This window comes from Capricornis sumatraensis, chromosome 10 (genome assembly GCF_032405125.1).
Source record: "Capricornis sumatraensis isolate serow.1 chromosome 10, serow.2, whole genome shotgun sequence".
Classification (NCBI taxonomy): Eukaryota; Metazoa; Chordata; class Mammalia; order Artiodactyla; family Bovidae; genus Capricornis; species Capricornis sumatraensis.
Genome location: NC_091078.1, coordinates 40,572,342 through 40,593,310, shown reverse-complemented (window position 1 = coordinate 40,593,310; position 20,969 = coordinate 40,572,342).

The following is a 20,969-nucleotide window of genomic DNA, read 5'->3' as shown; positions in this document are numbered from 1 at the left end:
CAAATATATATATATATATATAAAACAACAGAGTCCCAAAATACATGAAGCAAAATCTGAGATAATTGAAGGGAGAAATAGTTCAGCAATAATAGTTGGATAATTTAATACCCAGCTTCCTATGATAGATGGGCAGACAAGACAGATCAGTAAGGAAATAGAGGACTTGAACAAGTAAACCAAACTAGAGCCAGCACTGTGATTGTGTACCATGACCAACACTGTGGAATTCCATCTCAGGAATGCAAGGTTGGTTCAACATGAAAATCAGTACATAAGTTGTATTAAGAGCATGAAGAGGAAGAAACATGATGCATGTCAGTAGAAACAGGAAAACCATTTAACAAAATCTGATACCCTTTCATGACATAAATACTCTACTAACTCACAGTAGAAGGGAAATTTCTCATCTTGGTAAATGCATGCATACATGCTCAGTCACGTCCAATGCTTGGCAACCCCATGGACGTATATAGCCTGCCAAGCTCCTCTGTCCATGGGATTCTCCAGGCAACTTCTCCAGGGGATCTTCCCAACCCAGGGATCAAACCCAGGTCTCCTACCTTGCAAGCGGACTCTACCATCTGAGCCACCAGGGAAGCTCCTGGTAAAGGGCATCTGTAAAGCACACAACATTGTAATGGTGAAAGAACTGAAAGTTTTCCCTCTAAGATAGGGAACAAAGCAAGGATGTCCAACATTGTACTGGAGGTTCTAGCTAAGGCAATTAAGCAAGAAAAAGAGGGGCAGATTGTAAAGAAAGAGGTAAAATTATCTCAGTTTGGAGATAACATGATATTATATGTAGAAAACCTCTATAAAGAATCCTTGAAACCACTCAGACCATTAGGACTAATTAACAAATTAAGCAAGGTTGAAGGATACAAGATCAGTATATAAAAATCAGTGGTGTTTATGTACAGTAGCAATTAGATATCTGAAAATCAAGACAATGATTGCATTTACAATAGTATTTTTTGTTGTTTAGTCACTAAGTTGTGACTAAGTTCTTTGTGACCCCATGGCATTACAAAGAATAAAATATATAGAAATAAATTGACCCTAAGTGCAAATTGTTGGAGAAGGCATTGGCAACACACTCCAGTACTCTTGCCTGGAAAATCCCATGGACGAATGAGCCTGGTAGGCTGCAGTCCATGGGGTCGCTAAGAGTCGGGCACGACTGAGCGACTTCACTTTCACTTTTCACTTTCATGCATTGGAGAAGGAAATGGCAGCCCACTCCAGTGTTCTTGCCTGGAGAATCCCAGGGATGGCGGAGCCTGGTGGGCTGCTGTCAATGGGGTCGCACAGAGTCGGACACGACTGAAGGACTTAGCAGCAGCAGCAGATTGTACACTGAAAGCTATAAAATGTTGCAGAAGAAAAAGTCACCCTGTGTTCTTGGAATTGTAGATTTAATATTGTTAAGATAGCAGTACTCTGCAAATTGATCTGTAGGCTCAATGCATTCCTTATCAAAATTGCAATTTCACTTTGCAGAAATAGAGATCTGATCCTAAAATTCATTTGAAAATTCAAAGGACACAGAATAGACAACAAAGTCTTTGAAACAAAAAACAAAGTTGAAGGATTCACATTTTTAAAATTTTGAATCTTAAGACAAAGGTACAATAATCAAGATAGTGTAGCATTGGTGTAAGAATAGATACATAGATCAGTGCAATAAAATTCAGATTCTAGAAAGAAATCCATATATCTATCTATGGTGAATTGAATTTTTAATTAAAGATTTTATTTCTCTGGAGTAGTTTTAACTTCACAGTAAAATAGAGAGGAAGGTACAGATATTTTCCATACATCCCCTGACCCACATGTACCTCTCCTGTCGTCCCCCAGCAGAGTGGTTGGTGCATTTGTTAACAATGAATGTGACTACATTGACTTGTCATAATTGCCCAAGGCCCATAGTTTATAATACAGTTCACTGCTGGTGGTGCACATTCTGTAGGTTTGAATAAGTCAATAGATTTTTGACAAAGGTGTCAAGACTATTATATGGGGGAAGAATAGTCTGGTGCTGGGACATCTGAGCATCCCTTGAAAAGAATGAAGTTAGATTCTTCAAATTCTACAAAATTTAAGGGCTTTCCTGGTGACTCAGTGGTAAAGAATCTCCCTGCCAGTGCAGGAGACACGGGTTCTATCCCTGGTCTGGGAAGATCCCACATGCCTAGGAGCAAGTCAGCCCATGACCCACAAGTATTGAGCTTGTGCTCTAGAGCCTGGGAGCTGCAGCTACCAAAGCCTGCATATTCTGCAGCCTGTGCTTCACAACAAGAGAAGCTATTGCAGTGAGAAGCCTGGACACTGCACCTAGAGAGTGGTCCCACTTGCTGCCACTGGAGAAAAAGCCCTCTCAACAAGACCCAGCACAACCAAAATAAACAAAATTTTTAAAAAATTTGAAATAGAGCAAGGACAAATATAAAAACTAAAACTATGAAATCCTTAGAAACAGGTGTACATTTTCTTGACCCTAGATCAGGTAATGGTTTCTTAGGTCTGACATCAAAAGCACAAGCATCAAAAGAAAAAAAATAAATTGAAACATCCATCAAAAGTAAAACTTAAAGACACTATCAAGAAAGTGAAAAGGCAGCCCACTGAATGGGAGAAAATGTTTGCCCATCATAGTCTGATAATGGTACAATGATAATAGGTAAATGTATCTAAAATATATAAGGAACTCTTAATATTAAGTGACAATCTCATTTAACAGTAGGCAAACAAATTGTAAAGATAGTTTTGTAAAAGTGACATGCAGATGGCCCGGGAGCACAGGAAAAGATGTTAAACAGCATTAACCACTGCATGTGTGTGTGCTCAGTTGCCTAGTTGTGTCGGACTCTGCGACCCCATGGACTGTAGCCTGCCAGGCTCCACTGTCCCTGGAATTTTCTGGGCAAGAATACTGGAGCGGAGGGAAATGCAAATCAAAATCATAAAGTACCACTGTACATTCACTACATATATATTTTTTATGTCTTCTATATAATGAAAGAAGGAGAGAAGGAAAGGAAGGGAGGGAAGTCAAAGAAAAAAACGGAGGGAGGCTTGTGTATGAATATTTCCAACAGTGTTACCAACAGCCAAAAAGTGGGAACAACCCAAATGTCCATCAACTGATCATACTCCTGCCATGAAATATTTATTCAGCCATAAGAGATGAAATGCTGGTACTTGCATCATGGATGAGCCTGGAAAACTCTGCTAAGTGAATCTAGATATACTTGGACCCAGAAGTCAAGAAAGTACCTCATGGTCAATAATTTGTTGAAGTCAATAGGTGTCACATTTGCAACTCATAATCTTTTTTGCTGTTAAGACTTGGAAGGTTTTAAATGATTTGTACTTTAAATTCCAACCCATGGGTTAACAGTAGGACAATAGGACTTACTACCTTTTGTCTACAAGTGCATTTATATAAATTCACTTGATTCTTAGAGCTCTGATGTAGGCAGGACATGGTAATATTCACTCCTCGATACCCCCTTTATACATAATTAAATATATAAGTAGTGTAACTAAGACCTAGAGAGAGGTTAAGTAGCTTACTCAAGGTTACCTACTACCCTAGACAAAGATTTGAGATTAGAAACCATGTCTAATGAAACTTAGATGACAGCCTTTCTGCAATGGTACACCACTTTTTGTGGTTCTTATTACTACATGTGACCTTGAGCAAGTTTACCTCGAGCCTTAGTCTTTCTGAACCTTAGTTTTATTGTCAAATAATGCCAGCTTACTCTTCTCAAGTGTTTTTATGACTGCACAGTATAATCTACGTGGAAATGGTTTTCAGGGCATGAACCCAGGCATGTCACTTCTTGAATAGTCTATATCTGCAAAATTTTGCCTGTAATTTAAGGAGATGCTTACGCCTTCAGAAGTCCATCTGTGGATGCTCTAAAACTAAGTCCCTTGGCCCCGGATTGAGAGGCCTTATTTCTGTCTGGTCTGGCTGTGCTGTGTCTTTGTTGCAGCACGTGGGCTCTCTAGTTGTGGCGTGCGGGCTTAGTTGCCACTGACAAGAGTCTTAGTTCCCCAACCAGGTATCAAATCCGCATCCCCTGCATTGGAAAGCAGATTCTTAACCACTGGAGGACCACCAGCGAAGTCCCAGAAGACGTTGGAGCAATTTAAAAGTGTCTTTCAGGAGAAGGCAATGGCACCCCACTCCAGTACTCTTGCCTGCAAAATCCATGGATGGAGGAGCGTGGTAGGCTGCAGTCCATGGGGTCGCTAAGAGTTGGGCACGACTGCGTGACTTAACTTTCACTTTTTACTTTCATGCATTGGAGAAGGAAATGGCAACCCACTCCGGTATTCTTGCCTGGAGAACCCCAGGGACAGAGGAGCCTGGTGGGCTGCTGTCTATGGGGTCGCACAGAGTCGGACACAACTGAAGCGACTTAGCAGCAGCAGCAGCAAAAGTGTCTTTCACATTGTACAGTTGCATAAGCATGCAATTTCCATTGTGATATTCCAAAAGAGGCAGATATTCAATTTTGTTGTGTGAGTGAAATGCTGATATTATATTAGAGAGTTTCTCTAATGAGAAATGCCTGTGATTTTCATGTCATTCTCAAATGGGTCTTTGACCTTAAAAAGCCAAGAATTACTGGTCTAGATGTTTTCTTATGTTACCATGTATCATAAAAGACTATAAATCCAAAGATCCTAACTAGATGAAGCAGTTTCTAGGATTTATGAAGTAGTGGGATTTTCTTTGGTTCTTTTGTTTGTTAAACCATAAGTGAAGTTCTGTTGAAGAATGTTCCAGTTATTGCTTCCCTTGTCCGCTAATGAAAGTTCTCATGGCTGAATAATATTCCACTGCATACAGTCAGCCCTTTTTTATCTTTAGGTTTTGCATCCATGGATTCAACCAACTACAGATCAAAAAATATCAGGGAAAAAAATTCTAGAAAATTCCAAAAAGTAAAACTTGAATTTGCTGTGTACAGGCAACTGTTTACACTGTAACTATTTGTATAACATTTACATTGTATTAGGTATTGTAAATAATTTAAAGGTGATTTAAAATATTTGGAGGATATGTATGGGTTATGTAGAAGTACTATGTTATTTTATTTAAGAGGCTTGAATATCCATGAGTTCTGGTATCTGCAGGAGAAGCCGGTTATGCCACATCTTTATCCATTTATCCACTGATGGACTCCTAAGTTGTTTCCATACCTTGGCTATTGTGAATAATGCTGCTGTATACAGGAAAGTGCAGATATATTTTTGATATGCTGTTTTCATTTCCTTTGAATGTATACTTAGAAGTGGGATTGCTGGATCATATAATTCTGTGTTTAATTTTTTCATGAAACTCCATACTGCTCTCCATTATAATGGCTGCACCGATTTGCATTCCCACCAGCAATGCACTAGGGTTCTGTTTTTTCCCCACCCTTCCAGCGTTTGTTATCTCTTGTCTTTCTGATAATAAATAACATTTTCTAATGGGCATGAGGTAACATTGTGGTTTTGATTTGCATCTCCCTATTCATTAATGATGTTGAGCATCCTTTCAAGTATCTGTTGCCATTTGTTTGTCTTCTTTGGAAAACTGTCCAGTTCCTCAGCTCATTTTTAATGTTTGTTATATCAATAGTTTTTTTGTTGTTGAGTTGTGTGAATTCTTTATATATTTTGAATATTAACCATTTTTGGTTATATGACTTGCAGATATTTTCTCCCATTTAGTAGGTTGCTTTTTCATTTTGTTGATGGTTTGATTGTTTCTTTTGATGAGTGGAAGCTTCTTAGTTTGATGTTGTCCCCCTTAATTGTAAAATTTTTAATTGGATGATAATTACTTTACAACATTATGTTGATTTCTGCTGTACAACAGTGCAAATCAGCCGTAAGTGTTTTTGCTTTTGTTGCTGTGCCTTACCATCAAAAGTACTTTTTTTACTGGTCTACAATTTGGGAGGAAAATCCTATTTATAGCCCATTTCAACGACCTTTTGACTAGTAAGCAGTTACACATGCCAAATCCCAAGTCTTGCTTAAGAAACAAGACGAAACAGCATCTAGGAAGTATAGGAACTCAAGACTCAAAAGTCCAGAACTTTTTTCCATATTCATAATACAAATAAAAGCCTCCAAAACTCCTTGTCTACCTAATAGTACCCTCAAGTGCACATGTGAGCATGCACGTTCAAACACCGCCACAGTACTTTGAACACCTCTTAGTACATCCCTGCGTGGAGGGAGAATGGATAGAAGGCTTTGGCAACACCAGAGGCAGAACCCTAATGGTACTGATCTTTAGCAATTACGATTTGAGGCACCTTCCAGGTAAAGCATCTCGATTAACTGAGGTTCTGACTGAAGGCATAGGAAGCATAGAAGGAGGTGTAGAAGAAGAAAATTATAAATATCAGCTCTCACCTTGGGAGCAGTTGCAGAAACAAGTCGTATTGAACCAAAAGAGGAACGGAGACCAGAGATGGGTAGAGACTGATGGGACTTCCTCAGGGAAGACAGTGAACCACTTTGATTGTATGAAGGATCATTGCCTTACATTAGATGGAAGCATGAAGTGGTTTGAAGGTTCAAAGCTAGCTGGAAGGGTGTGAGTGCTGCGAGCCAGAGGAGTGGGCCATGCTGGACATTGCCTATTGATACTTGGTACTAGGGTCTTCCCAGTTGGTGCAGTGGTACAGAATCCACCTGCCAGTGCAGGAGATGCAAGAGACACGGGTTCAATTCCTGAGTCAGGAAGCTCCCCTGGAGTAGAAAATGGCAACCCAGTATTCTTGCCTGGAACACTCCTTGGACAGAGGAGTCTGGTGGGCTGTAGTCCGTGGGGTTACGAAGAGTTGGATATGACTGAGGGCACACACACAGTCTTGGTACCAGGGCTGCCTTCTGAATTCTCACTGTACTGTTGGAGGTGGAAGCTTAGAAGCCACACTTCCTTGATTTCCTTGCTAAGAGGGTTTATTTGCAATCTCCCAGTGAGAGGTACATGTAATATTTGAAGAACAAGAGAAACAGAAGCCGTAATTGCTTTGCAGCATTGGAGGCAGAGAGCCGGGCTTGCTCGGAGGGCTTACGTGAGGTTTTGCAGGAGCTTCTGCGCTCTACTAATCACCTGCTTCAGTGCTGCCAGCAGCTGAGCTCATCAGCCGTGGTTTCCTGCAGTTCCTGTGACTTCTTGATTTCCTGAATTCACTGGCAGCTTTCCCTGAACTTCCTTTCACCCAGCCCTTCCAAGGTTTTGGAAGCACCTGTGTTAAATCCTGTCCTGTGTGATACCTTGAGTGCTTTCTCTTTTCCTGACTGAATGCTGACTACCAGGGAACAAGCATAAGAAGAGGTGCCTGTTCTTTCTTGCAAGAAAAATGCAAGTTAAAACTACAAGTTGGCCCTTTTCACCTATCAGCTGGATAAACAGTGGACGACTGGTAGCAGTATGTTGATGTGGTGGAAGTTGGCTTCCACGCTGCTGTAAAAAATGGAAATTGACATTAATCTATGAAATTGGTGATTCCCAGGTGGTGCTAGTGGTAAAGAACCTGCCTGCCAATGCAGAAGTCACAGGAGACATGGATTCAGTTCCTGGGTCAGGAAGATCCCCTGGAGAAGGAAATGGCAACCCACTCCAGTATTCTTGCCTGGAGACTCCCACAGAGAGAGAAGCCTGGAGGGCTATAGTCCGTGGAGTCACGAAGAGTCGGACACGACTGAAGCGACTTAGCATGCATGCTATGAAATTGACATTGATCCCTACAAGGGGTATTTTGGTAATATCTATCAAGTTTATTCATACATTTGTGAATTACATTTTCAAAATATACTTATTATAGCATTGTTTTGAAATACTGAAATGTTTGAAATGTGAGTGTCCTTCTATGAAGGACAAATTAAATCGGTTATGGTGCAACCATATGATTAGATGCTATAAAGCCATTGAAAACAATGAGGCAGGTCTGCATATTCTGTTATGGAAAGATATTAATTTTATTTTAACTGAAACTAGAAAAATGTAGATATGCCACTACCGTGCAAAGGTTAAAATAATATGCTTTTGTTAACATGCAGATTATTTCTAGAAGAATGCACACAAAATGACAAGGGTGATTGTTAGCTGCCCTCCTTTCACACATGAATGGGTAAGCAAGGGAGAAAAATTGGTGGCACATTCGTAGGCTTTCTGTGATGTAAAGAGTTTGAAACCAAGGATAATATTGGGATTATTATTGTTTTTTATTTTTATTAACTTTGTCATCTCTTAGGAAGATTTGAGATTTAAAAAGATGTGATTTGGGGGCAAGTAGACCAGAGAAGGGCTTCCCAGGTGGCACTAGTAGTAAAGAACCTGCCTGCCAGTACTGGAGACACAGTGAGACAAGGGTTCGATCCCTGGGTCAGGAGGATCTCCTGGAGGAGGGCAAAGCACCCCACTCCAGTATTCTCTCCTGGGGAATCCCATGGACAGAGGAGTTCTGTAAAACTTTTTAAAACCACATTTGCTCCAGACTTCTTTCCAAAGAATTAAGATGTTACAGAGTTTCACACCACCTCCACCATCCCCAGAGGCAGTTACCAACCACAAGATTGGAATACATACTCTATTGATACTTATTTTCTGTTTTTACTGCTTATGTATTAGTCCACAAACACTTCTGTTTTGTTTGCATTTTATTTTTTTATATGAATGATTTTTATTTTATTTTTTAAATATAAATTTATTTATTTTAGTTGGAGGTTAATTACTTTACAATATTGTATTGGTTTTGCCATACATCAACATGAATCCACCACAGGTATACACGTGTTCCCCATCCGGAACCGCCCTCCCTCATCCCTCCCCGTACCATCCCTCTAGGTCATCCCAGTGCACCAGCCCCAAGCATCCAGTATCATGCATCGAACCTGGACTGGCGATTTGTTTCATATATGATATTATACATGTTTCAATACCATTCTCCCAAATCATCCCACCCTCTCCCTCTCCCACAGAGTCCAAAAGACTGTTCTATACATCTGTCTCTCTTTTGCTGTCTTGCATACAGGGTTATTGTTACCATCTTTCTAAGTTCCATATATATGCGTTAGTATACTGTATTAGTGTTTTTCTTTCTGGCTTACTTCACTCTGTATAATAGGCTCCAGTTTCATCCACCTCATTAGAACTGATTCAAATGTATTCTTTTTAATGGCTGAGTAATACTCCATTGTGTATATGTACCACAGCTTTCTTAACCATTCATCTGCTGATGGACATCTAGGTTGCTTCCATGTCCTGGCTATTATAAACAGTGCTGCGATGAACATTGGGGTACATGTGTCTCTTTCAATTCTGGTTTCCTCGGTGTGTATGCCCAGCAGTGGGATTGCTGGGTTGTATGCCAGTTCAATTTCCAGTTTTTTAAGGAATCTCCACACTGTTCTCCATAGTGGCTGTACTAGTTTGCATTCCCACCAACAGTGTAAGAGGGTTCCCTTTTCTCCACACCCTCTCCAGCATTTATTGCTTGTAGACTTTTGGATCGCAGCCATTCTGACTGGCATGAAATGGTACCTCACTGTGGTTTTGATTTTCATTTCTCTGATAATGAGTGATGTTGAACATCTTTTCATGTGTTTGTTAGCCATCTGTATGCATTTTAAAATTTTGCAAATACTGTCATAGTATACAAATCTTTTTGCAACTAGATTTTTTTCATTTAGTATTTTTCATTTAATCTCACTTAATACTTAAAATTTTGAAATTTACTCACATGGATATATGTAAATTCCAGTTAATTCATCTTAGCTGCTACATAGTATTCTACTTTTAGGGCTTAACCAGTTTATCCATTTCCCCTAGACTATAGCTGTACCCCAGACCACCCTCCTGGTTTATTAATTTAGGTTTATTAATTTATTTAGCTCCTGGTTTATGCTCATTCTTTCTATATCAGACCGTTTTTAATTCAATGGCAAGTTCAAGATACATGAAGATAATTCTTCTAACATACCAGACCACTGGGGAAGTCCTGTTTACTACCATGTTGAAAGATCAGTTTACACCTTTCTAGTATCCCAACTCTAACAGTTCTTAGACCCCACTGGACCCTTCAATTCATTGACCTTTCCACTGCTTATTAACCTCTGAGTAGCCTCCTTCCCTTTATCTCCTAGCTTTAATGTCCTTGCTGATAATTCCCTTTCCTTTGCATATACCTTCAACTCTCCTGCTTTCTCTTACTTCATCTTACTCATTGGTGAAACTAAATCCCAGATTAAGTGCATCTCTCTTAACTCCTTTACACGTGCCCCTGTGGTGCTGAAGCAAACCCAGGAACAGTAGATGACCACACTGACTGGTCTCACTCTGTGACCGTGAGCATCGTGTTGGGCTCATGCTGCTTTCCCTCAGTCCATTCATTCTTCCTCTCTCATCAGTGACATTTCACACTGTTTCCTCCTATGTCTCCTCCTCAGCCTCCCATTTGGCCAAGGACTAGGAAGACTGAGGACGACAGAGGAGAATTTCCACAATCTCATCATACTTATCAACCAGCATTTGGCTTCACCTCCTCTGCCTCCCTGCCTCCTGCTCTCTGTGTTTTCTCTAAGGCCAGCCTCTCCACTTGTGTCCTGGGTCCGCTCTCCTCTGTTCAGTGGCTACTCCAGCAAGTCTCACCTCTCTCCTTCCTGAATGATTGATTTTATTCCCTTTCTACTGGAATTTCCCACCAACATACAAACATATCTTTAAAAACTTCCTGAAAGAGATGTATACTTTCTGAATCTAATTCTTCTCCCATAATCTCCGGGATCCACTCAGACTTGTCCCCAAAAATTCACCTGAACTTCAGCTCTTTTCCGAATGTTGGGTTTTTTTTTTTTCTCTCTTTAAAAATTTATTTTTAATTGGAAGATAATTGCTTTACAATGTTATGTTGGTACACAATATGTACAATGTATGTCTACTATACAACAACATGAGTCAGCTCTAAGTGTACATATATCAGCTCCCTCTTGAGCCTCCTCCTATCCCTCCTTGCGTATGTCTTTTGTTTTGTTTAGTTTAATATATAACTGTCTGTCTTACTCAACCTGCAGCAGCATTTGACAGGTGGTGATGGACCTGTCCAGGACCTTCTCCTTGGATGCTGTTTCCACTTACTTCCAGACACCCCATTCTTGGTCTTCCTCCTGTTTCTCTGGCTGCTTCTCAGCCTCTTTTGTGGATTCCTTCTTATCACCCTGACCTCACCTTGGACGACCTGAGGCTCAATCCTTGGATGTCTTCTCTAATTACATTCATCCCCTTAGTGGTTTTATGCAGTCTTATGGATGTATAAAACCATTAAGGGGATGTCTACTCAGTGAAACTAAGCCATGCCATGTGGGACCACCCAAGACGGGCAGGTCATGGTGGAGAGGTCTGACAGACTGCGGTCCACTGGAGAAGGGAATGACAAACCACTTCAGTATTCTTGCCTTGAGAACCCCATGAACAGTAGGAAAGGGCAAAATGATAGGATACTGAAAAGGGAACTCCCCGGGATGGTAGGTGCTTAATATGATACTGGAGATCAGTGGAGAAATAACTCCAGAAAGAAGGAAGGGATGGAGCCGAAGCAAAAACAGTACCAGTTGTGGGTGTGACTGGTGATAGAAGCAAGGTCCAATGCCATAAAGAGCAATATTGCATAGGAACGTGGAATGTCAGGTCCATGAATCAAAGCAAATTGGAAGTGGTCAAACAGGAGCTGGCAAGAGTGAACGTCGACATTCCAGGAATCAGCGAACTAAAATGGACTGGAATGGGTGAATTTAACTCAGATGACCATTATATCTATTACTGCAGGGAGGAATCACTTAGAAGAAATGAAGTAGCCATCATGGTCAACAGAAGAGTCCGAAATGCAGTACTTGGATGCAATCTCAAAAATGACAGAATGATCTCTCTTCGTTTCCATGGCAAACCATTCAATTTCACAGTAATCCAAGCCTATGCCGCAGCCAGTAATGCTGAAGAAGCTGAAGTTGAACGGTTCTATGAAGACCTACAAGACCTTTTAGAACTAACACCCCCAAAAGATGTCCTTTTCATTATAGGAGACTGGAATGCAAAAGTAGGAAGTCAAGAAACACCTGGAGTAACAGGCAAATTTGGCCTTGGAATGCGGAATGAAGCAGCGCAAAGGCTAATAGAATTTTGCCAAGAAAATGCACTGGTCACAGCAAACACCCTCTTCCAACAACACAAGAGAAGACTCTACACATGAACATCACCAGAGATGGTCAACACTGAAATCAGATTGATTATATTCTTTGCAGCCAAAGATGGAGAAGCTCTATACAGTCAACAAAAACAAGACCAGGAGCTGACTGTGGCTCAGATCATGAACTCCTTATTGCCAAATTCAGACTGAAATTGAAGAAAGTGGGGAAAACCACTAGACCATTCAAGTATGACCTAAATCAAATCCCTTATGATTATACAGTGGAAGTGAGAAATAGATTCAGGGATTAGATCTGATAGAGTGCCTGATGAACTATGGATGGAGGTTCGTGACATTGTACAGGAGACAGGGATCAAGATCATCCTAATGGAAAAGAAATGCAAAAAGCAAAATGGCTGTCTGAGGAGGCCTTACAAATAGCTGTGAAAAGAAGAGAGGTGAAAAGCAAAGGAGAAAAGGAAAGATATAAGCATCTGAATGCAGAGTTCCAAAGAATAGCAAGGAGAGATAAGAAAGCCTTCCTTAGCAATCAAGCAAAGAAATAGAGGAAAACAACAGAATGGGAAAGACTAGAGATCTCCTCAAGAAAATTAGAGATACCAAGGGAATATTTCATGCAAAGATGGGCTCAATAAAGGACAGAAATGGTATGGACCTAACAGAAGCAGAACATATTAAGAACAGGTGGCAAGAATACACAGAAGAACTGTACGAAAAATATCTTCACAACCCAGATAATCATGATGGTGTGATCACTCACCTAGAGCCAGACATCCTAGAATGTGAAGTCAAGTGGGCCTTAGGAAGCATCACTATGAACAAAGCTAGTGGAGGTGATGGAATCCCAGTTGAGCTATTTCAAATCCTAAAAGACGATGCTGTGAAAGTGCTGCACTCAATATGCCAGCAAATTTTGAAAACTCAGCAGTGGCCACAGGACTGGAAAAGGTCAGTTTTCATTCCAATCCCAGAGAAAGGCAATGCCAAAGAATGCTCAGACTACTGCACAATTGCAGTCATCTCACACGCTAGTAAGGTAATGCTCAAAATTCTCCAAGCCAGGCTTCAGCAATACATGAACCGTGAACTTCCAGATGTTCAAGCTGGTTTTAGAAAAGGCAGAGGAACCAGAGATCAAATTGTCAACATCGTCTGGATCATGGAAAAAGCAAGAGAGTTGCAGAAAAACATCTATTTCTGCTTTAGTGACTATGCCAAAGCCTTTGACTGTGTGGATCACAATAAACTGTGGAAAATTCTGAAAGAGATGGGAATACCAGACCACCTGACCTGACTCCTGAGAAACCTATGTGCAGGTCAGGAAGCAACAGTTCCAACTGGACATGGAACAACAGACTGGTTCCAAATAGGAAAAGGAGTATCTCAAGGCTGTATACTGTCACCCTGCTTATTTATATGCAGAGTACATCATGAGAAACGCTGGGCTGGAAGAAGCACAAGCTGGAATCAAGATTGCTGGGAGAAATATCAATAACCTCAGATACGCAGATGACACCACCTTTATGGCAGAAAATGAAGAGGAAATAAAAAGCCTCTTGATGAAAGTGAGAAAAGAGAGTGAAAAAGTTGGCTTAAAGCTCAACATTCAGAAAACGAAAATCATGGCATCTGGTTCCATCACTTCATGGGAAATAGATGGGGAAACAGTGGAAACAGTGTCAGACTATTTTGTGGGGCTCCAAAATCACTGCAGATGGTGATTGTAGCTGTGAAATTGAAAGACACTTACTCCTTGGAAGGAAAGTTATGACCAACCTAGATAGCATATTGAAAAGCAGAAATATTACCTTGCCAACAAAGTTCCATCTAGTCAAGGCTATTGTTTTTCCAGTGGTCATGTATGGATGTGAGAGTTGGACTGTGAAGAAAGCTGAGTGCCGAAGAATTAATGCTTTTGAAGTGTGGTGTTGGAGAAGACTCTTGAGAGTCCCTTGGACTGCAAGGAGATCCAACCAGTCCATCCTAAAGGAAATCAGTCCTGGGTGTTCATTGGAAGGACTGATGCTAAAGCTGAAACTCCAGTACTTTGGCCACCTCTGCGAAGAAAAGACTCTGATGCTGGGAGGGATTGGGGGCAGGAGGAGAAGGGGACAACAGAGGATGAGATGGCTGGATGGCATCACCGACTCGGTGGACATGAATTTGAGTGAACTCCGGGAGTTGGTGGTGGACAGGGAGGCGTGGTGTGCTGTGATTCATGGGGTCGCAAAGAGTCGGACACGACTGAGCGACTGAACTGAACTGATTGATGGATGTATATGCCATCTACATGCTGACAGTTTTATATTTCTGTGTCGGCATCTCTTGAACTCCAGATGGACATGTGTGTTCTCAGTCGTGTTCTACTCTGCAACCCCATGGACTGTAGGCTGCCCGGCTCCTCTGTCCATGGGATTTTTCAGGCAAGGATACTGGAATGGGTTGCCATTCTTTCTCCAGGGTATCTTCCCAACCCAGGGATGGAACCCACATGTCTTACATCTCCTGCGTTGGCAGGCAGATTCTTTGTGTCACTTGGGAAGCCTCCAAGTTATACCTGTCAATTCCCAATTCAAAATCTCCACTTGAGTGTCTGATGGATGCATCCAAGTTAACAGGTCCAGAAGTTAGCTTGTTTCTCCTGTCAAACCTTCTCCCACTGTTATCTGCTTCTTCTCAATTGATGGTGACTTCATCCTGGCAAACGATCAGGCATGCTGATAGTCATCTCAGTTCCTCACTTTGGCTCACATTCCGTATTTAATCTGTCAGGAATTCTATAGGTCTATATTTAAAATACACCCAACATCTTTTATCATCCTGGTCCGCGCTGTCATTGCCTTTCACTTGGGCTACTGCAGCAGCTTCCTGCTTCCATCCTTGCCCCCTCCCGAGTAGGGAGAGTGGTCTGTTATCCTGCAGTCAGGCCAGCTTGCCTCTCTTTTGAAATCCTTGCAGTGGCTACTGTTTCATTCAGACTAAAATGCCCAAGCCCTTGAGATGGCCACAGAACTCTGTACTAGAGTTTGTGGTACTAGGGACTGGTTTGTGGAAGGCAGTTTTTTCACAGACCTGGGGAGTGGGAAGGATGGTTTGGGGATGATTCAAGTGCGTTACGCTTATTCTGAACTTTATTTCTATTATTATTATTGCATCAGCTTCAGCTCAGATCATCAGGCATTAGATCCCAGAGGTTGGCGACCCCAACTCTATACCATCTGCCTGCCTCCTCATATTTCAGCCTAATATTCTCCCTCCGGGCTTCCCTCGTGGTTGCTCAGTGGTAAAGAATCTGCTTGCCAATGCAAGAGATTCAGGAGACTCGGCTTCGATCCCTGGATTGGGAAGATCCCCTGGAGGAGGAAATGGCAACCCACTCCAGTATTTTTGCCTGGGAAATCCCATGCACGGAGGAACCTGGTGGGCTATGGTCCATAGGGTTGCAAAAGTCAGACATGACTGCATGCGCCCGCGCACACACACACATACACACACACAGACACACACACACACACCCACACACACCCCACACACTCCCTTTGAGTTACTGCACTCCAGCCTCACTGGCCTCCAGCTTGTTTGTTTTTTTACCAAGGTCTGTTTCTTGTCTCTTTTTTTTATTCAAATATCTGTGCACAGTTTTCCTTATCACTTTGAAGTTTGTGATAACAGGCCACCTTCCAAATAAGGCCTACCACGATCTAATTTAATCGCTATTTGCAACCTACTCCTAATGCGCTTTCAGAGGGTGGCCTCTCCATGGAGCACAGTATGAACAGTGTCCTTGGCACTGTGGAAAGTACCATTCCCTTCTTACATGCGTAATAGGTAACCAACCAAAGTGTTATGCTTGCTATTTGTCTCCCTTACCTAATATGTAAGCTCTCCAGGGAGAGGAATGTTTGTACTCCCTGGTGTATCCCAGACATATTGAACAATCCATGGCTACACATAATGGGTAGTTAGTGAATACTTGTGAAATGAACAGACAACGAGATTGTTTTCAGTTCTTTGGTATTACAGATAATATTTGTAATAGAGTAGTGAGTACCTGTGATGATTAATTTTATGTATCAAGCTGACTGGGCTAAGAAATGCCCTGACATTTCATCACACATTATTCTGGGTATGTCTGTGAGGACATTTTTTTAGATGAAATTGACATTTGAATCTGTAGACTGCGTAAAGCCTCTGGCCCTCCCTAATGCAGGTGGACCCCATCCAACCCTGAATAGGACAGAAGGCTGGAGGGAATTCTTCTTGCCTGACTGCTTGAGACTTTGATCTTTCCTGGCCTTTGAACTCAGACTGAAATATCAGTTTTTCTTGGTCAGTGAGCCTGCTGGATTTTGAACTGAAACTTACACCTTCGGCTCTCCCGGGCCTTCAGCTTGACAGCTGCAGTTCTTGGGGCTTCTCAGCCTCCATAATTGCAGGAGCCAATTCCTTATAATAAGTCTCTTTATATATATCTATATGCGTATTATATGTATGTGTCTATGTGTCTACCTACCTATCGATAGGTAGTTACATACACCTGTGCCCTACTCGTTCTCTTTCTCTGTAAAACTGATTAATACAATATTCTCAGTTTGTCTCCTTGTGAGCATATCTAAGAATTTATCTAGGTAGATGATATGGGAGAGAAATTGCTTGGTCTTAGAATGTAGACATTAAATTTTATTAGATATTATAAAGTACTATATTAATCTGTATTTCTTTCTGCAACTGTGTAAAAGTTTGTGTTCCCACATCATTTTGCCAACCCTAATAACCAACCTGATGGTTATTTTTATTTATGTATGTATTTTTAAAATATTCATCTATTTGGCTGCACTGCATCTTAGTTGGGACCCGCAGAGTCTTTGATCCTCGCTGCAGCATACAGGATCTCTAGTCGTGGCATGGGGGATCTAGTTCCCCAACAGAGCCTTAGCCGCTGAACCGCCTGAGAAGTCCCAGCCTGATGGTTTTGAAATGGTATCTTTTAAAATGATTTTGTCCCTCACTGTACTAGTTTTACCTATATGAAATTGCATTTTTGTGAGCCAAAAACTATTGAATACTGATAATTCAATGGGGTCTAATCTGACAGTGACTGTCTCTGCAATTACAAACTCGTTGCCATTCATATTTCTTCTTTTATAAATTACTTGTTCATATGATTTCAACATTTTTCTATTATATTGTTTCCCCCAACCCCCTCATGGCCTTTCCCCATTTTTGAAATTCTTCTTCATATGAATACCTTTTCCTGGTCTATGGTTGGGAGTGTGTTTTCTCATACAGATATGTGTTATTTTAATGTCATCACATTTACCATTCTTCTATGATTTGTGCTGTTATTGTCTTAAGAACTCCAACCATACCCTGAGGTCATAAGTGTATTATCGTATATTTTGGTCTATCATTTAAAATTTTTTTAATTTATATTGAAGTATAGTGTCTCAGGTGTACAGCAAAGTGCTTCGGCTATACATATATGTGAAAAAAGTGAAGTTGCTCAGTCGTGTCCGACTCTTTGCGACCCCTGGACTGTAGCCTATCAGGCTCCTCACTCCATGGGATTCTCCAGGCAAGAGTACTGGAGTGGGTTGCCATTTCCTTCTCTAGGGGATCTTCCCGACTCAGGGATCGAACCCAGGTCTCCTGCATTCCAGGCAGATGCTTTAACCTCTGAGCCACATATATATTTTTTCAGACTTTTCCATTATAGGTTATTACAGATGTTGAATACAATTCCCTATGATACGCCATAAGTCCTTGTTGTTTATCAGTCTCGTATACAGTAGTGTGTATCTGTTAATCACAAATTCCAAATGTATCTCTCCCTCTTCTCCTTTGGTAACCATAGGTTTGTTTTCTGTTTGTGAGTCTGTTTCTGTTTGATAAAGAAGTTCATTTGTATCTTTTTCCTTTAGATTCCACATATAAGTGATTTTGTTGTTGCTGTTGTTGTTATTGTTCAGTTGCTCAGTCATGTCCAATTCTTTGCAACCCCATGGATTGCAGCACACCAGACTTCCCCTTCCTTCACTCTCCTGGAATTTGCTCAAACTCATGTCCATTGAGTCAGTGATGCTGTCCAACCATCTCATCCTCTGTCACCCCCTTCTCCTCTCCTTTACCCCCTTCTCCTTCTCAGTCTTTCCCAGCAGCAGGGTCTTTTTCAATGAGTTGGCTCTTCTCATCAGCTAGCCAAAGTATTGGAGCTTCAGCTTCAGCATCAGTCCTTCCAGTGAATATTCAGGGTTGATTTCCTTTAGGATTGACTGGTTTGATCTCCTTGCAGTCCAAAGGACTCTCAAGAGTCTTCTCCAGCACTACAGTTCAAAAGCATCAATTCTTTGGTGCTCAGCCTTCTTTATGGTCCAACTCACATCTGTACGTGACTACTGGAAAAACCTTAGTTGATATGATACTTGTATTTCTTTTTCTGACTTATTAGCATGATAATCTCTAGGTCCATCCATGTTGCTACAGATAGCATTATTTCATTCTTTTTTTTATGGCTGAGTAATAATCCATCATATATCATATCTATCTGTATCTATATACTACCCTTTCTTAAACCAGTCCTCTGTTGATGGACACTTGGGTTGTTTCCATGTCCTGGCTATTATAAGTAGTGCTGCTATGAACATTGGGTTGCATATATCTTTTCGAGTTAAGAGTTTTCTCCAGATATATGCCCAGGAGTGGGATTGCTAGATCATATGGTAATTCTATTTTTAGTTTTTTAAGGCACCTCCACACTGTTCTCCATTGTGGCTGCAATTTACATTCCCACCAACAGTGTAGGAGGATTCCCTCTTCTCCACATCCCCTCCAGCATTCATTTTTTGTAGCTTTTTTCCTCTACATTGTGTGACTTGTGGGATCTTAGTTCCCCAACCAGGGATTGAACCTGGGCCCTTGGCAGTGAAAATGCAGAGTTCTAACCACTGGACAACCAGGATATCCCCTGTAGACTTTCTGATGTTGGCCATTCTGAGCAATGTGAAGTGATACCTCATTGTGGTTTTGATTTGCATTTCTCTAATAATTAGCTACGATGAGCATCTTTCCATGTGCCTGCTGTCCATCTGTATGTCTTTGGAGAAATGTCTATTTAGGTCTTCTGTCCCTTTTTTGATTGGGTTGTCTATAAATCTTTAAAAGTTTTGCTTTTTCCATTAGTTTGGAATCATTGTGGAAATTTTTTTGGTATTCCAGGGTATGGTATGTGATATGGATGAGAGAAGGGGTCTTATTTTTCCATGTAGATTGAAAACTTTATCCTTTCCCCATCAGTTTGCAATGCAGTCTCCATTATCTTAAGTTCTAAGAAATGTGGGTTTCTTTTGGTTCCATCTTTCATGGCCCACTGGTCTATTTGCCTGTCCTTGCACCAATAACACACTTACTGATCACTGTCAGTTTATACTGAGTGTTGATAAATGAGAGGGCAACTATTCTTGCCTTGTTTTTCTTCAAATTTGTCTTACTGTTCTTGTATTACTTCTTTCAGTACTGGATAGAATTTTGCAGTGTGTTTTAAACTGAATTTGCTAGTCACTTGAAATATACCTTTTCATAAGGAGAAAAATATCTTTAACTTTGTTCCTTTGTTATGGTTGAGTTCGAGTGAGTTATGTGGAATCAGTGAATTAATTATCACCAAAGCCGGCAGGAAAAATCAACAGCCCATGACAAAAAAAAAAGGTTATGACAATAAGTGATCCATTCTCTACAGCAAATATTGTGACTTTCCTATTACAAGCATGTTCCCAGTAGCAGAGTTACAAATCAATAGTCTCTCGAACAATTTAGAATTAATATTACAGGAAAACATGATGACTTCATGATGTCAAGGTACAGAGTAAGTATACATTTAACTTTTTATAATCATAGGCCTGTAAATTTTTATTAATCTTTCCTTTACCTACCTAACAAGATGTAAGGGCTCATTCAGGGCTTAGAAACAGACTTCCCAGTTCTCCTCGCCCCCCTTCTCCAAGTTCCTGACTAGCAATTGCTAGGTAGCTCTTCCTGGCAGCCTCTGAGTCAAATGAGCCTTGCTATCCAGTCAGTGAATTAGTTAGTATTCAGCAGTTTTCTTAATGCTAGCTTGCAGATCTCTCATAATCTCTACTTTGGAACTTAATTTACTATTTAATTCATCTATTAAACTTTTGGTGGAGAGAATCAATTTTTTTGTTTCAATAACTATTTTTAATTTCTGTAAGTTTTATCTGTTTTTCAATCCTTCCTGTTCTGTTTTCATAGTGCCTATTCTTTGATTTTCTATTCCTTTCTTTTAAAAATCTCTCTAATTAATTTTTAAATATGCTTATTTCATGATATCTTTTAGACTATCCTTGAGGGGCTAATCCTGGTGCATCAGTGGGGATCATGTATTCAGATATATTATGTATTTTTCACTTAACCTTAAGTTTTATCTCCTGCCCTTGTGTGTCGTTAAATCCAGGCTCCTGGTGTTTAGTACCTACTGTTGGGTCCCCTGGGAGCAGCATATCTGTGTGTTTTCAACCATGGGCGTGGTCAATTCATGTGCATCTCAGCCTGCATTTCAGATCACTCTTTCTCAGAGACTTGTTTTCTTTTTCTGTGTTCCTTTATGTGTTATTTCTGTGGGTTTATAGTATATGGCATTCTACTTCAGGTCATTCTTCCATGTTGCCAGATATGGTAGTTAAATTTCTGCAAGAAAAATTTTTTTTACCTAATTTTTATATG